Source organism: Mauremys reevesii, linkage group 12, assembly GCF_016161935.1.
Source record: "Mauremys reevesii isolate NIE-2019 linkage group 12, ASM1616193v1, whole genome shotgun sequence".
Taxonomy (NCBI): Eukaryota; Metazoa; Chordata; order Testudines; family Geoemydidae; genus Mauremys; species Mauremys reevesii.
In genome coordinates, this window is record NC_052634.1 from 45,451,168 (window position 1) to 45,464,706 (window position 13,539).

Genomic DNA, 13,539 nt, shown 5'->3' on the forward strand with positions numbered 1-13,539 from the left:
AGGGTCAGACCAGAAGATATCTTCTTTCCAAGTGGGAATTGTGCAGGGAGGAACAACAGACCTAGTGCAGCTGTGTTGCCACTGTCTACTAGCACTGAACTGGTTCACAATGCCTTGGTTCAAGTGGCACCGGTTCTAAAAGCAAGGGTGATTTAGTGCTGTGGTTCTCAAACAGGGGTATCCAATGGTCTTCCGGGGGGTACATCAACTCATCTAGATACTTGCCTAGTTTTACAACAGGCTACATAGAAAGCACTAGCAAATTTGTAACAAATTAAAATTCATACATTGATTTGTTTATACTGTTCTCTATACTATACACTGAAATGTAAGTACAATACTTATATTCAAGTGATTTATTTTTATAAATATTGCATCTGATTATGTAAGCCAGTAGTTTTTAAGTGAGGTAAAACTTGGGGGTATGCAAGAGAAATCAGACTCCTGAAAGGGGTACAGGTGTCTCTAAAGGTTGAGAGCCACTGATTTAGTGCAGGTACCACCGGTAACATAGAACCCTGCAAAAACTTCTAGTGCAGATGAATTTGAGAGCAAGCCAGAGAGAAACCGCTGCGGAGCATGCTAGAAAGGGCTGACCTGTCTGGATTGTCTGTGCCTGACAGGCTGTCATTTGGTACGGAGGAGCCTGTGAGAGGTATGGCAAAGCAAGAGGGTTTGATTAGTTGCTAGGAGCTCCACATGCTAATCAGGAGGTGTGTGTCTGTAAATAGCGACATAAACATCTTCTAATGGACAGTGTTCTAAAGCTGTCTCAATTGTGCTTAATGAAATGGGAACCTGGTTTTAGATTTTTGGTCTTTAATTCTCTGGGGGTGAAACCTGTTGTATGAAAACATTCACCGTGGGAAGAAAGCTTGCGTACATTAGCCTGGGTGTGTAGCTGAGCACAGCTTTGTTAAGACTATACTTTCAGGGATCATTTCTATAGTTTGTAACTAGAGAAGTGTGGTTGAAAGTGTCTGACCTTGCTAACCACGATGAGGAGTTAAAGTGTTCTCTTCTGAGCATGAAGTGAGTGGATAGTGGTGCTTTAATGCATCTGCTATCTGCTATTGATGAGTGTTCTTGCTTTTCTTTTGGGAAGCTGAGGGGAAGAGAACACAGACTGAGTGGTTAGTTCTTATAAAACAAGTTTAAAAATAAATGTTTTGGGTTTTTTTCTGTTATCTGAATTTATTTAAAGCTTTTGTGCAGTTCTGTTTAGTAGCAAGTCTTAGTTTGTTTTGGTAGAATTTAGAAGAAAAGTAAAGGTAGTGTGAAAATGGTATTTTAAATGTTTCTAATTCAATACTTACTGAAAGATTTTTTTAAATTTCTTTATACTGCTCTCTCTTTTTTTCTTGTAATCTATTTAAGAATTCAGGTAGGGTCCTGTGTCTGCACGTTCTCTTCCTTTTCCACTTGCTTCTCTCTTCTTCCCTTCCCATTTTTCAGGAAGCCCCTATTTTTACTTCTCCTGCTCTGGCAGGGGGTACGCAGTTTGCTCTTGGCCCCAAGCCCATCAGACAATCCACACAGGATCTGAGAGTAGCTGTCTCTTGGCCGTATAGTGGGTAGAGGGTTCTAAAGCTGTGTCAGGGTGTGTCTACACTATGGGATTATTCCGATTTTACAGAAACCAGTTTTTGGAAACAGATTATATAAAGTCAAGTGAACGTGGCCACACTAAACACATTAATTTGGCAGTGTGTGTCCATGTTCCGAGGCTAGTATCAATTTCCGGAGCATTGCACTGTGGGTAGCTATCCCATAATTCCTGCAGTCTCACCCGCCCATTGGAATTCTGGGTTGAGATACCAGTGCATGATGGGGCAAAAACAGTGTCGCGGGTGATTCTGGGTAAATGTCGTCAGTCAATCCTCCCTCCGTGAAAGCAATGGCAGACAATCATTTTGTGCCCTTTTCCCTGGATTGCCCGGGCAGATGCCATAGCATGGCAATCATGGAGCCCGTTCAGCCTTTTTTCACCATCACTGTATGTCTACTGGATGGTGCTGACAGACATGGTACTGCAGTGCTACACAGTAGCATTCCCTTGCCTTTTGCAAATTAGCAAAGATAGTTGCTAGCCACATTGTACTGTCTGCTGCTTTGCAAATTGACTGCACTATTAGCTGCTGTCATGGGTGCTCTCGGTCAGCTTCAGTGAGATCAGCTGGGGGTGCATGGCCAAAAATGGGAATGACTCCCCAGGTCATTCCCTTCTTTAAGTTTTGTCTAATGGAGAGTCAGTCCTGTCTAGACTATCAGGCAAGCCAATTAAAGACCCAGACAGGCAAATGGTGGCTCCAGGTCAGAGCCCCAGACATCCAGCAGAAATGATGAGCTGCATGCCATTCTAGGGGGTGTCCCTGCAACAACCCCACCCATTGCTTCCCTTCTCTCCCACCTCTCCTGGGCTACCGTTATCCCCCATTTGTGTGATGAAGTAATAAAGAATGCATGAATTTGAAACAACACTGACTTTATTGCCTCTGCAAGTAGAGCTCAAAGGGGGGAAGGGAGGGTAGTCTCCAGCTACTATGATATTCCAGGCAGGACTGAATCTCCAGGAGACAAAGCTTAGAGAAGAGAATGACCTGGGAGTCATTCCCATTTTTGCCCTGGCATCCCTGGCTGACCTCACCAAGGCCAGCCAGGAGCACTCACAGGACGACGATGACAGATACCAGTCCTACTGTACCATCTGCCGTCCGGAAGGGAAGGGGATGCTGCTGCACCGCATCTGCCAGCAGCATCCAGTAGACATACGTTGACATTGAAAAAAGGCGAGAAATAATTTTTTTCCATTTGCTTTCGGGGGGGGGGGGCGACATATACCCTGAACCACCCGTGACAATATTTTTGACCCTTCAGGCTTTGGGAACTCAGCCAAGAATTCAAATGGTTTTCGGAGAGTGCGGGAACTGTGGGATAGCTACAGACGTCAGTTGCCCCTCCCTCCATGAGCATCCATTTCATTCTTTGGCTTTCTGGTACGCTTGTCTCAGCTCCTTAAGTTTCAGCACTGTGTTGAGTCCCTGCTGTGGCTTCTGTCTATCATGGCCTTGGAGATTTTTTCAAATGCTTTGGCATTTTGTCTTTTGTAACGGAGTTCTGATAGAACAGATTCATCTCCCCATACAGAGATCAGCTTCAGTATCTCCCATACGGTCCATGCTGGAGCTCTTTTTTGATTCTGGGACTGCATGGTCACCTGTGCTGATCAGTGCTCCATGCTGGGCAAACAGGAAATGAAATTCAAAAGTAAATTCCAGTAAACCTGGCCAATGCATCTGAGTTCAGATTGCTGTCCAGAGCGGTCACAATGGTGCACTGTGGGATGGCGCCTGGAGGCCAGTACCATTGAATTGTGGCCACACTAACCCTAATCCGACATGGCAATACTGATTTCAGCGCTACTCCCCTTGTCGGGGAGGAGTACAGATACCGGTATTAAGAGCCCTTTATATCAATATAAAGGGCTTCATTGTGTGGATTGGTGCAGGGTTAATGCAATTTAACGCTGCTAAATTTGATATAAACTTGTAGTGTTTATTGGGCCAGAGAGAGCAGCAGGTTTCCACTGTTATTTACCGCTCTTGTTTTCTTGACTAGTTTCTCCTCTGCATCAACTTGGTGTTGTTCTTTGTGAGCCTGGCTAGCTCAGTTGGCAAAGCATCAGACTTTTAATCTGAGGGTCCAGGGTTCAAGTCCCTGGTCAGGTGATAAACTACTCCCCAAGATCTTAAACTGTCTTCCTCAGGTCCTCTTTGATGTTACTTTTTCTCTGCAGGATTTTCCCTTTCCTCAGAAGGCCCTTTTTTGGGGGGGGGGGGGGTTGAAGGGGCAACTTCCTGACAGCCCCTCTGTCCTTGCAGCCTGAGGAATAAAGGCCTCTGGGCATAGAGCACGTTCCTTTCCTGCACACACACACACACACACACACACACACATACAAACACACAGAATATCCCTAAGGAATTAGAATCACCTGCTGCCTTCCCCTGTCCTGCTGGATCCCCAAATGAAGATGCTCTTCAGCCTAAACCCATGTCCCCTCTTTTCCCAGTGCCCCTCAGACCCAACCCTCAGTCCCTCCTATGCTCACTGCTCCTCACTCCCAACCAGAGCCTGCTCCTCTTCACCCTTCTCCTCTGTCCCAACCCACAGCCCCCTCCTATTCCCAGTGCCCCTCAATCCCAACCCACAGGTCCTCCCTCCTCATGCTGCTCCTCAATCCCAACCCACAGCTCCCTCCTTCCCTCCAGCAGCAGGTGCTTCAGACCCCCTCAGGAAGATTTTCTTGCAAGGTTTCGTGTATGAGTCTGCATGTGGATTTTACAGTATGTTGGAAATAGGTTGGGTTGCTTGCCAAAATGATCACTTTTGTCTGGTGTTGGATTCCCAGTCTCCATGTTACAGGGGCAGGAGAAATAAAGGGTTGTTATCCTTGTTGTGTGAATCGAGGGCAACACTACTGTGCTTGGCAGACCCCGACTGAGGGACTCACCCTCAATTCAATTGCACTTGCTAGGCAGGGGACAGGGGTTCCAAAGTCAAGTGGGCTGGGGTCTGGGTTTCAAAACTAAAATTTAGCAAAAAGAATAGGAGTACTTATAGCACCTTAAAGACTAACAAATTTATTTTAGCATAAGCTTTTGTGAGCTACAGCTCACTTCTTTGGATGCATAGAATGGAACATACAGACAGGAGATATTTATACATACAGAGAACATGAAAAGGTGGAAGGATGCATACCAACAGGAAAAGTCTAATCAATTGAGATGAGCTATCATCAGCAGGAGGAAAAAAAACTTTTTGAAGTGATAATAAGATGGCCCATAGAAGGTGTGAGGAGAACTTAACATAGGGAAATAGATTCAATTAGTGTAATGACCCAACCATTCCCAGTCTCTGTTTAGGCTAGTGTTAATTGTATCTAATTTGCATATTAATTCAAGTTCAGCAGTTTCTCTTTGGAGTCTGTTTTTGAAGATTTTGTTGCAAAACCGCCACCTTTAAGTCTGTCACTGAGTGGTTAGAGAGGTTGAAGTGTTCTCCCACTGGTTTTTGAATGTTATGATTCCTGATGCCAGATTTGTGTCCATTTATTCTTTTGCGTAGAGACTGTCCGGTTTGGCCAATGTACATGGCAGAGGGGCATTGCTGGCACATGATGGCATATATCACGTTGGTAGATGTGCAGGTGTATGAGCCCCTGATGGCATGTCTGATTGATTAGGTCCTATGAGAAACACCCACTGAAGGTCACCAGCATGCAGGGCGGCTGCTGATGCTCTGTGGCCAACATCACAAGATGGTAGGAAAGCAGGGCCAGCCCCATGGTGGGGCCTCTGACTGGTCCCACTCACGGTGCTCACTTTTGCAGTGGGGCAGGAGATTTAACCCCAAGAGGCTTTTCCGAGCTGGCGAGAAGCAGAGAAACACCCAGGCTCCGAAGACGCTATGTAGCAAGTACCCTCCAGCACAGGGATAGGTGCACACGCTAGCCCGGGCAGCCGCCCATTTTCTTTGGCAAGTCAGGAAGGGCAAAGGCGAGACTGGAAGCACCTGGGGCTTATGCCCCAGACTTTGTGACGCCCACCCCCCAACTCCTTCCCGGGGCTCTAGCTGAAGCCAGAGCATTGGCCTGAGCGGCCAAGAAGAGGTTCCAGCCCTGAAGGGAGCAGGACGTTCAGCACAACAGTGAAACTGCAGAAACACAACCACCAAGGGACTCGAAACCTCAGTCTTCTGATCCACACTCAGACACCTTATCCATTAGGCCACATGAGAAAAACCCCTCCAAGCACTTCTTTGGAAAAGATGGACATTGTGTTTCTCAGGTCATCTGCTGAGGGGGGCCAAGACTCTCTGGGCACAAGAAGTCGAGTTCCCAGCGACACGTGAGACTTAATTCTCTGGAGCCAGGTTCAGGGTTTTGGCAGGGAGGCTCAGGCATGGGGGATTGGGGTGCAGCGGACGGACCGGCTGTCTAGGTGTGGAGATTTAGTCGCACTGAGGCACAGGAGGGAGGAGGAGGAGGAATCCTGCTGACAGGCAGTGGCTGTGCAGAAAAAGAGGAGGGGTTCTGGGGACTTTTTTTGCCTCTCATTTGCCGGCCTGCTCGCTCTTGTGCTGAACCGTGAAAATGATCTCCACAAGCCCAGGTAGCTCAGTTGGTAGAGCATCAGGCTCTTAATCTGAGGGTCCAGGGTTCAAGCCCCTGTCTGGGTGCTCAGCTTTTAAGTTGCCTTGTGTGCCAGGAGCCAAATGATTCCTGGTGCTGCCCACCAGCCACATGCGGTTTCTCAGAAGCTGTGGCCATTTCCTGGAGAGGTTCCTTTCCTCAGGAATCAGGAGAGAGGCCACATCCACAGGAGCAGGCCTAGAACACAGTGTCTCTGGCTGGCAGGAAGGGCTGTGGGGCCAGGTGCTGAGAAAGCCCAGAGGGGGAGCAGCAGAGATGGGGGGAAGAGAGACAGAGAAGCAATGAGGACAGAGCACAAGTGTACAGGGGGTTCAGGTCTGGCTATTGTGGGGAACTTCCCTGGTTTATACATGACCCTGGTGCAATTGGCCAGAGAAAGGATCTGAGTCCCCACCCCCTTACCCAGAGGCTGCCTGACCCCAAGGACGCTCTTTCTACTCTCCTGTGTGGCAGAGACCTCGTAACCCCGACAAGGCTGGGCCCAGGAATCCTGGGGGGTTTAATGACTCCCAGTCTTGTCATGATCACTTGAACAGGGCTACAGTGTCTCCACTCTGGGCACTTCCCTGACCCACTTGTCATTGCATGTGCTTCAAGCAAACACCATTTATTACCCAGCAATCAATGTAAAACACAAGGAAAGATGGGAAAGGAAAACACGTCACCCTGTTCTGTGGCGCAGGGAGATCACAACCAGCGTCTCTGGAGGGTCAGGGCAGGTCACAGTCTCTCCCTCACATGTCCCAGGCCTCCTTCCCAGGCCCTGGCTGTGCTGCAGGGACACCCCGGGCTGGACACTTGCTCTGGCAGTGGCCAGGTGTTCTAGGGGACAGGCCCCTTGTTCCCAGTGTCAGCCCCCATGTAGGGGATATGATCCCCCCACCCCCAAAAGTCTGGCCTGCAAGATCTCTTGACGGGTGGCATCTCCTTGCACTGGGCCTTCTGCCCAGGGTCCCCCTCGCTCTCCCACGCTGCTCACTGCACCCACCTCCAGCCCCAGTGCTGCTGCGGCTCTGCCTCCAGCTCCCTGGGCTGCTCCTCTGGCTCCGCTTGCTGCAGCTCTTCTCCTAGCACAGATCTGCTCCCTGGGCGGCTTCTACGGCTCGTGCTGCTGCGGCTCGGCTCGCAGCACAGATCTGCTCTGGTTCTCCCCAGCTGGTGCAGCTCTGCTCCCCAGCTCTTCTCGGGCTCCTGCTCTCTCCTTAGCTCTGCCCCACTCTGGCCCAGGCAGTTCCAGCTCCCACGGAGGATGGGACCCCCTGGCCTGGTGACTCCCTCATTACACTGCCTGGCCTGTCAGTGCGGCTACCTTGGAGCTTTGGCCTCTCCCCATTGCCCCTGGGGACTGTCAGTCTCAGGGGCCTGATTTCCCATTGGCCCTTCCCCCTTCTATTGGTGCTGGGAACTAGCCAACCAAAAACCCCACTAAGTTTTAAGGGGCCAACAGTCCCTTACACGAGCCAGCCCCATGAGGGTCACCGATGTGCAGAGAAGGCAGCATGAGCTGGTCCCATGGTGTAATGGGCAGGACTCAGGACTCTGAATCCTGCCATCTGAGTTCAAATCTCAGTGGGACCTTGTGCTGGCTTGTAGTAAAGCCCTGGAGCTCCCAGTGCTCAACTTCCCTGTCTCCAGCTGTGCAAGAACCAGTCTTTCCCCTCCTGCTGGTGACTCCCACCTCCTAGAGCCAGGTCTCTGGCTGGTATGGCCACAATGGGTTGGGGCTCTAGAACTTGCTACCCTGGTGGTTGGGATTCTCGCTGCTTCACCTGCTGCCCATGAGTTTGGCCCTGGTGCTTCCTGCCACACTTTTCCTCTGGCCCACATGGCGCTTGAAGAAAGGAGGGTCAGGGCTGGGACTGATAGTCAGGGCTTGGCAGGAGGGAGGAAGAGTCCCAGGCTGGAGCCCCACACGCCTTCCCTCCTCCTCTGGGCGCCTAGAGCAGAGGCAGCCCAGCTCTGTCTGCTGGACACCGTGGCAGAGTAGGTGAGTTCATGTAAATACAGTCTGGTCCCAAAGCCTCCCCCAACCCTGGCTCATCACTAGCTGTCAGGGGAGAGTCATTCACACCTTGCTTCCAAATCATCATTTGAAATTCTGAGGTTGGCCAACATTGCCGAAGCCAATGCACCGACATTGTCAGCAAACACAACAGCTGGGTGAGGAAACCCGGCTTTGTCCAGACTTTTCAAACCTATTTTACTTTCTCAGGTACAGGTATTTTTCATACGTTGGACCTGCTTTTAAAGTGTGTGTTAACGTTTCAATTTCCATTCAGATTTGCAACCAGTGACAACATTGCCAGCACTGCATTTAACTACCTGACCACTGGGGGGGAGTGTTGGGGAAATTCGGGGGAGGGGTGCACAGCCCCCTGGCTGGGGGGCGTATAGGGAATGCCCGGTTTCACTGAATTGAGTCTCCTACTGCAACACCTCAGTAGGTTACATCAGAGAGGAGCTGCAGTGTCTAGGCAGTGGGATGCCTGTGCCTTTAAGAGCCCAGCCCTGGGAAGCCCATGCTGAGAGGTGCTGCCTGTGGGAGGGCAAATAGAAAAGCCCCTCTGCTCCCCCCCCCCGGCTGTTTTTGCAAACACTGGAGTCTCAGCCCCCCGGGGTAACTGTTACCCCTCTGCCCTGCCTGTGCCGGGGTTTAACCCTCTGGCAGCGCCTCCCCCTGGGCTTAACTCCGGCTCCTTCCCCCCTCCCTGACTTTGCCCTTCAGCCCCTCTCCTAACTCTGCCTCCAGCTGCTTGACCCCCCGACCAGTCAATTTCCACCCCCTGCTCGGACCCTGGCCACCCCCCTCCTCTGATTTGCCCCCCTTTGCCCCTCTTTAATCCCTGTAAAAAGTAGGGGGGGCTGGGTCCCATTCTCTGGGGGGGGGGGCTGGGCGCCTGGCCCCTGCCTGCTCAATGCTCAAAGCGCCCCATGATCTTGCGGATGTTTGCCGAGAGCTGCAGGGTCACCTGCAGGGAGAGAGAGACGCGGTTAGGGGGTGATGCAGCCAAGGGTGCCTCACCCAACACTGAGATGCAGCCACCTCTGGGGTGGGTTGCACAAGTCAGCAAATAAATTTGGAACAGGAAATGCACTGAAAGGACCGAGGCAGCTGCAGGAGGTGGAGAAAACCAGAAAAAGCAGGAGCCCTGGATCCCAGCCCTGCCCCTCCCTCACTCTACCCACTAACCCCCCTCCCCTCCCCTCCCAGATTTGGGGGGAGAACCCAGGAGTCCTGGTCCCCAGCCTTGCCCATCCCCATATTCCATCCAACAGCTGCCCCCCCAATTGCAGGGCAGTGCCATGGGGCACACCATGGGGCACACCTGTTTGCACAGGACGGGCAACACCAGTGCCCCACGGTGGGGAGAGATGATGCTAAGGGAGAAGCAGGGAGCCGACAGCTCCCACGATAGAGTAAGAAGTGCTAGGGGACGCCGTGCTGCAAAGAGTGAGGAGGGTTGGCAGGGAATGGGAGGATCTCCCCTCACAGCGGGTGCATCTGTCTCCCCCGCAATTCCTCCCCAGCCCTACCCCGGCCCAGGCTAATCCCAGCCCAGCTACCAGGGTTACATTTGGCCTGGATTCCCCAGCTGCTGGGGGAGGGGCGTGGGGCTGGGGAGCATGAGCCTCTACTCCCCCTTCCCCCGACACAGTTGCATGGGCACTGACCAAAGGAGCCTGCAGCACTGCTGCCTAGAGGAAACTGAGGCACCAGCCAGTGACAGACACATCATGGCTCTCCTCATCCTCATCCTCTTTTCCATATACAACCCGGGGGGGGGGGGACTCAGGGCAGTTGCATAGTTAACCTGTGGAACTCCTTGCCAGAGGATGTTGTGAAGGCCAAGACTATAACAGGGTTAAAAAAAAGAACTAGATAAATGAACAGAGGACAGGTCCATCAAGGGCTATTAGCCAGGGTGGGCAGGGATGGTGCCTGTAGCCTCTGTTTGCCAGAAGCTGGGAATGGGCGGCAGGGGATGGATCACTGGATGATTCCCTGCTCTGTTCAGTCCCTCTGGGGCACCTGGCACTGGCCGCTGGCAGAAGACAGGAGGATACTGGGCTAGATGGACTTTGCATCTGACCCAGTCTGGCCGCTCTTATGTCTCCCTTGGCGCAGCAGCGACACCCAGTGGCCAATCAGGGTAACGCACAGAAGGTGTTTTCCTTGGAGCAGCAGTGACACCCAGTGGCCAGGTGGCGTAATGCACAGCGTGTAGCTGCCTTCTAGGAGCAGTGACACCCACGGACCAGTCAAGATAACACACAGAGCATGTTTCCCATGGAGCAGCAGTGACACCCAGTGACCAGCAGGTGGCATCAGACTCTTCTCATTTGGTGGGTGACTGAGGTGGGCTAGACAAAAAAAATCGGGGGGGCTGTGCCCCCCATCATCTGGCCCCACCCTTCACGGGGGCCATGCCTCCCATGCCTCTGCTCCTTCTCAGTTAAAGGCCAGGCTCATCTCCTCTCCCCCTGGCCAGGGTTTAGAGCAATACAACCTTTATTAAAATAAAATAGTAAACAGGGTTTACTTTAAATAATCTAAATCTGTCCAAATTTTAGTATTAAATCCAAAGTTCTTAAAGATCCCATCAATAACCAAAGCCAAAATAAAAAATTGAAACCAAAAATAATGCTTAATTTAAAACCCAAACACTAAGAAAAACTTTGTTTTCAAAAATAAAAATTAACAAATACCATAAATTAATAATTTCAACATTTTATCCAAAAGGTGTGCTACAGCAGGATGATAAAATAACATAAAATAAATAAGCCTGACCACTAAAACCTTCTATAAAGGATTTGGATCCTTGAATACTGGCCAAATCTGTATAAAATATGCAGAACTATGTCAAAACTGGTGTTGTAGGTCAGCCATTCGAATCCAGCAAATGTCAATTAAAAGCTCCAGTCCAACTTAAAAAAACAAAACAACCCAATAAACCCAAAGAGTCACAGCCTGAAACAAGCCTACACAGAAGCAAAATTAAACCTGTGCCAACATTGGAACAAACGATGTAAATTTCTAATTCTAACTTCTTGTTTCTCCCAGGAGGAAAGTGTTTTGCACCCCAGTAACCAGGCTGTCACTGCAGCTTTCCTTTCACTAAATAAGATTTTTACCAAATATAAATTGCCCTCAAATTTCTCTAAGAGAAATTGAAATTGTATCTTTGCACTAATATCCCAAGTGTGCAAGTCCATCCCCTCAGAGCAGTCCCACCCCCTGAGCCCAGGGGAGAATCCCAACTGGTTTGTGCATTTGTAACCCTGGGGCCTGAAGCTGATGAGAGAAAGGGAAGTGAGCCATCTTGGAGCTTTCCGATACCACCTGCTGGGAGCAGAGGGAATTGACTGAGCGACGTCCTGGCTAATTTTCACCTTGTTCTCTGCCAGCAGGCTCAAGGGCGACTTGACCATGGCAGCACCCTATGTACATTTTGGGGCCATTGGGGTGAAATGTGAGTACTTTTGGGATTGGGACCCACATGAGAAGGGACGTGGACAAACTGGAGAGAGTCCAGCACAGGGCAATCAAAATGATTAGGGGGTTGGGGCACATGACTTATGAGGACCTACAGGCCATATCCTGTATGTTAAGCTAAGGCAAAGTGAGCATCTCTATAGTGTGACCTTTTACTCAGAAAGGAAAATTGACCTTTATCTTTTTACTTAAATAGAGAAGTACCCACGCCTGTCTAAGACCTTTACCTAGACCAATCGACAATGGAGAATGGCATAAGGGGTTTTTCAGTGTTGTACCCACAGAATTAACACATACACCACAAGGGAACTTATGTGCATATGTACATGTCATCAACACGCACAAACATACTAGCCTATGAAGTAAGCGTACCCTAATGTTTTGTGGGTAAGGAATGAAATTTGGGCATAGGAGGAAGGATTTCCGGCGCTTGTGCCCTATAAAAGAGGTCACCCATCTCGCTAGAGCACATCGCTCTGTCATTCTGACTTACTTCCTCCACTCTCTATCTACTATCAGTAGGCTGTACTTGTTCTTAAACTTTAAGTTTTAAAGTAACTCGGCTAAGCTCGGTTTCCCTAAGTTTTTATTCTTTGTTTATTAGGATTTGATTTTAAGTTTAACCTAGTCAAGTAAACCCTAAGTAACATTAGCTTTTTCAAAGCACTGCATCTTTCACTCAAGAATAGAAAACCTGAACTGCAAGGCTGGTCCTGTGTCTCTTACCACCAGGTTATCAAGGAAGGGTGTGAGTATATTAACCAAAACTTTGTTGCATATAATGCCATATGTATCTTTTGAATAGCAGTAATGCAATTGTAACTTTATAACTCAATTAAATTAAATTAAATGTAAGCTAATAAATTACATTTTCATCATATTTTCCAAATTAATAAATCAGGCTACATGGGACAGAGAGTTGGAGTGCAGGGGGATGAGAGCACTGGCTAGGGGGTGCAGGCTTTGGGGTGGGGTTGGAATGAGAGGTTCAGGGTGCAGTAGAGGGCTCAATGTTAGGGTAGAGAATTGGGCTGTGAGGGCTCTGGAACAAGGCCAGGAAAAAGAGAATTGAGGCACGCAGGGCCGTCCTTAGGATTTATGGTGCCCTAGGTGAGATTATTAAACTGGTGCCCCTGTGCCTGATCTGCTCTTAGCAACAGAAATATAAGCTTACACTATTGGAAAACTTGCCACATTCACGGTATTAAAACCAGTTTAACTTAATGAAGCAAACTGTAATGCTGATGCACTAGCACTGAAGAAGTAGCACTATAGAAAAAATTCTGATTTGACAGAATGATGCAAATAATATAATTTTTTTAATTTGTCAAAATTGTATTGGAAATTTATATGAAGAGGTATTGAAACAAAGATTTGTTTTTAATTAAAAGCAATCTTTCTGGCTTTTTTGGCTGCAAAATCAGTTTAATAAGCTGGGTTTCCAAACAGTGGGAAAATATAACCCTAGTTTTATTGCTAGGTAAAGCACAAAGTGACCAAAATGAAGTCAGCACAGAATCATCTCATCTAGATTAAGGTAGCACAGAAATGTTACAGAAGTCCTATTGTGCCTTATTTTTGGTTGGAAAGACATTAGCAATAGCAGCACAGTCACATGATAAAATACATGATAAATCACTGCCTCTAAAGTTCCATCAAAAACTGACATTTTCACAGCTCTAGCATGATCTGCTGTACAGATTCTTCACAAGGAAGTGTCCCTGGCCTTTTAAACTCATATTAACTATGTATTTACTTTATGAAAGTTGGAGAAAATATTGTGAAAACATAAAACATTGGCTGCCCAACTTCTGGGCTGGCAAAAGCTATA

At 48.9% G+C, this 13,539-nt stretch overlaps 3 non-coding genes across 3 annotated transcripts; all 3 read left to right on the forward strand.

Moving 5' to 3' along the window:
• The first annotated feature begins 918 nt into the window (after positions 1–918).
• On the forward strand, positions 919–1,135 carry LOC120376533. Its single transcript, XR_005587391.1, has one exon. It is a non-coding gene; the product is annotated as a small nucleolar RNA U3 (small nucleolar RNA).
• Positions 1,136–3,655: 2,520 nt separating this feature from the next.
• Positions 3,656–3,728, forward strand: TRNAK-UUU. The gene has a single exon. It is a non-coding gene; the product is annotated as a tRNA-Lys (tRNA).
• Positions 3,729–6,167: 2,439 nt separating this feature from the next.
• On the forward strand, positions 6,168–6,240 carry TRNAK-CUU. The gene has a single exon. It is a non-coding gene; the product is annotated as a tRNA-Lys (tRNA).
• The last annotated feature ends 7,299 nt before the right edge of the window (positions 6,241–13,539 follow it).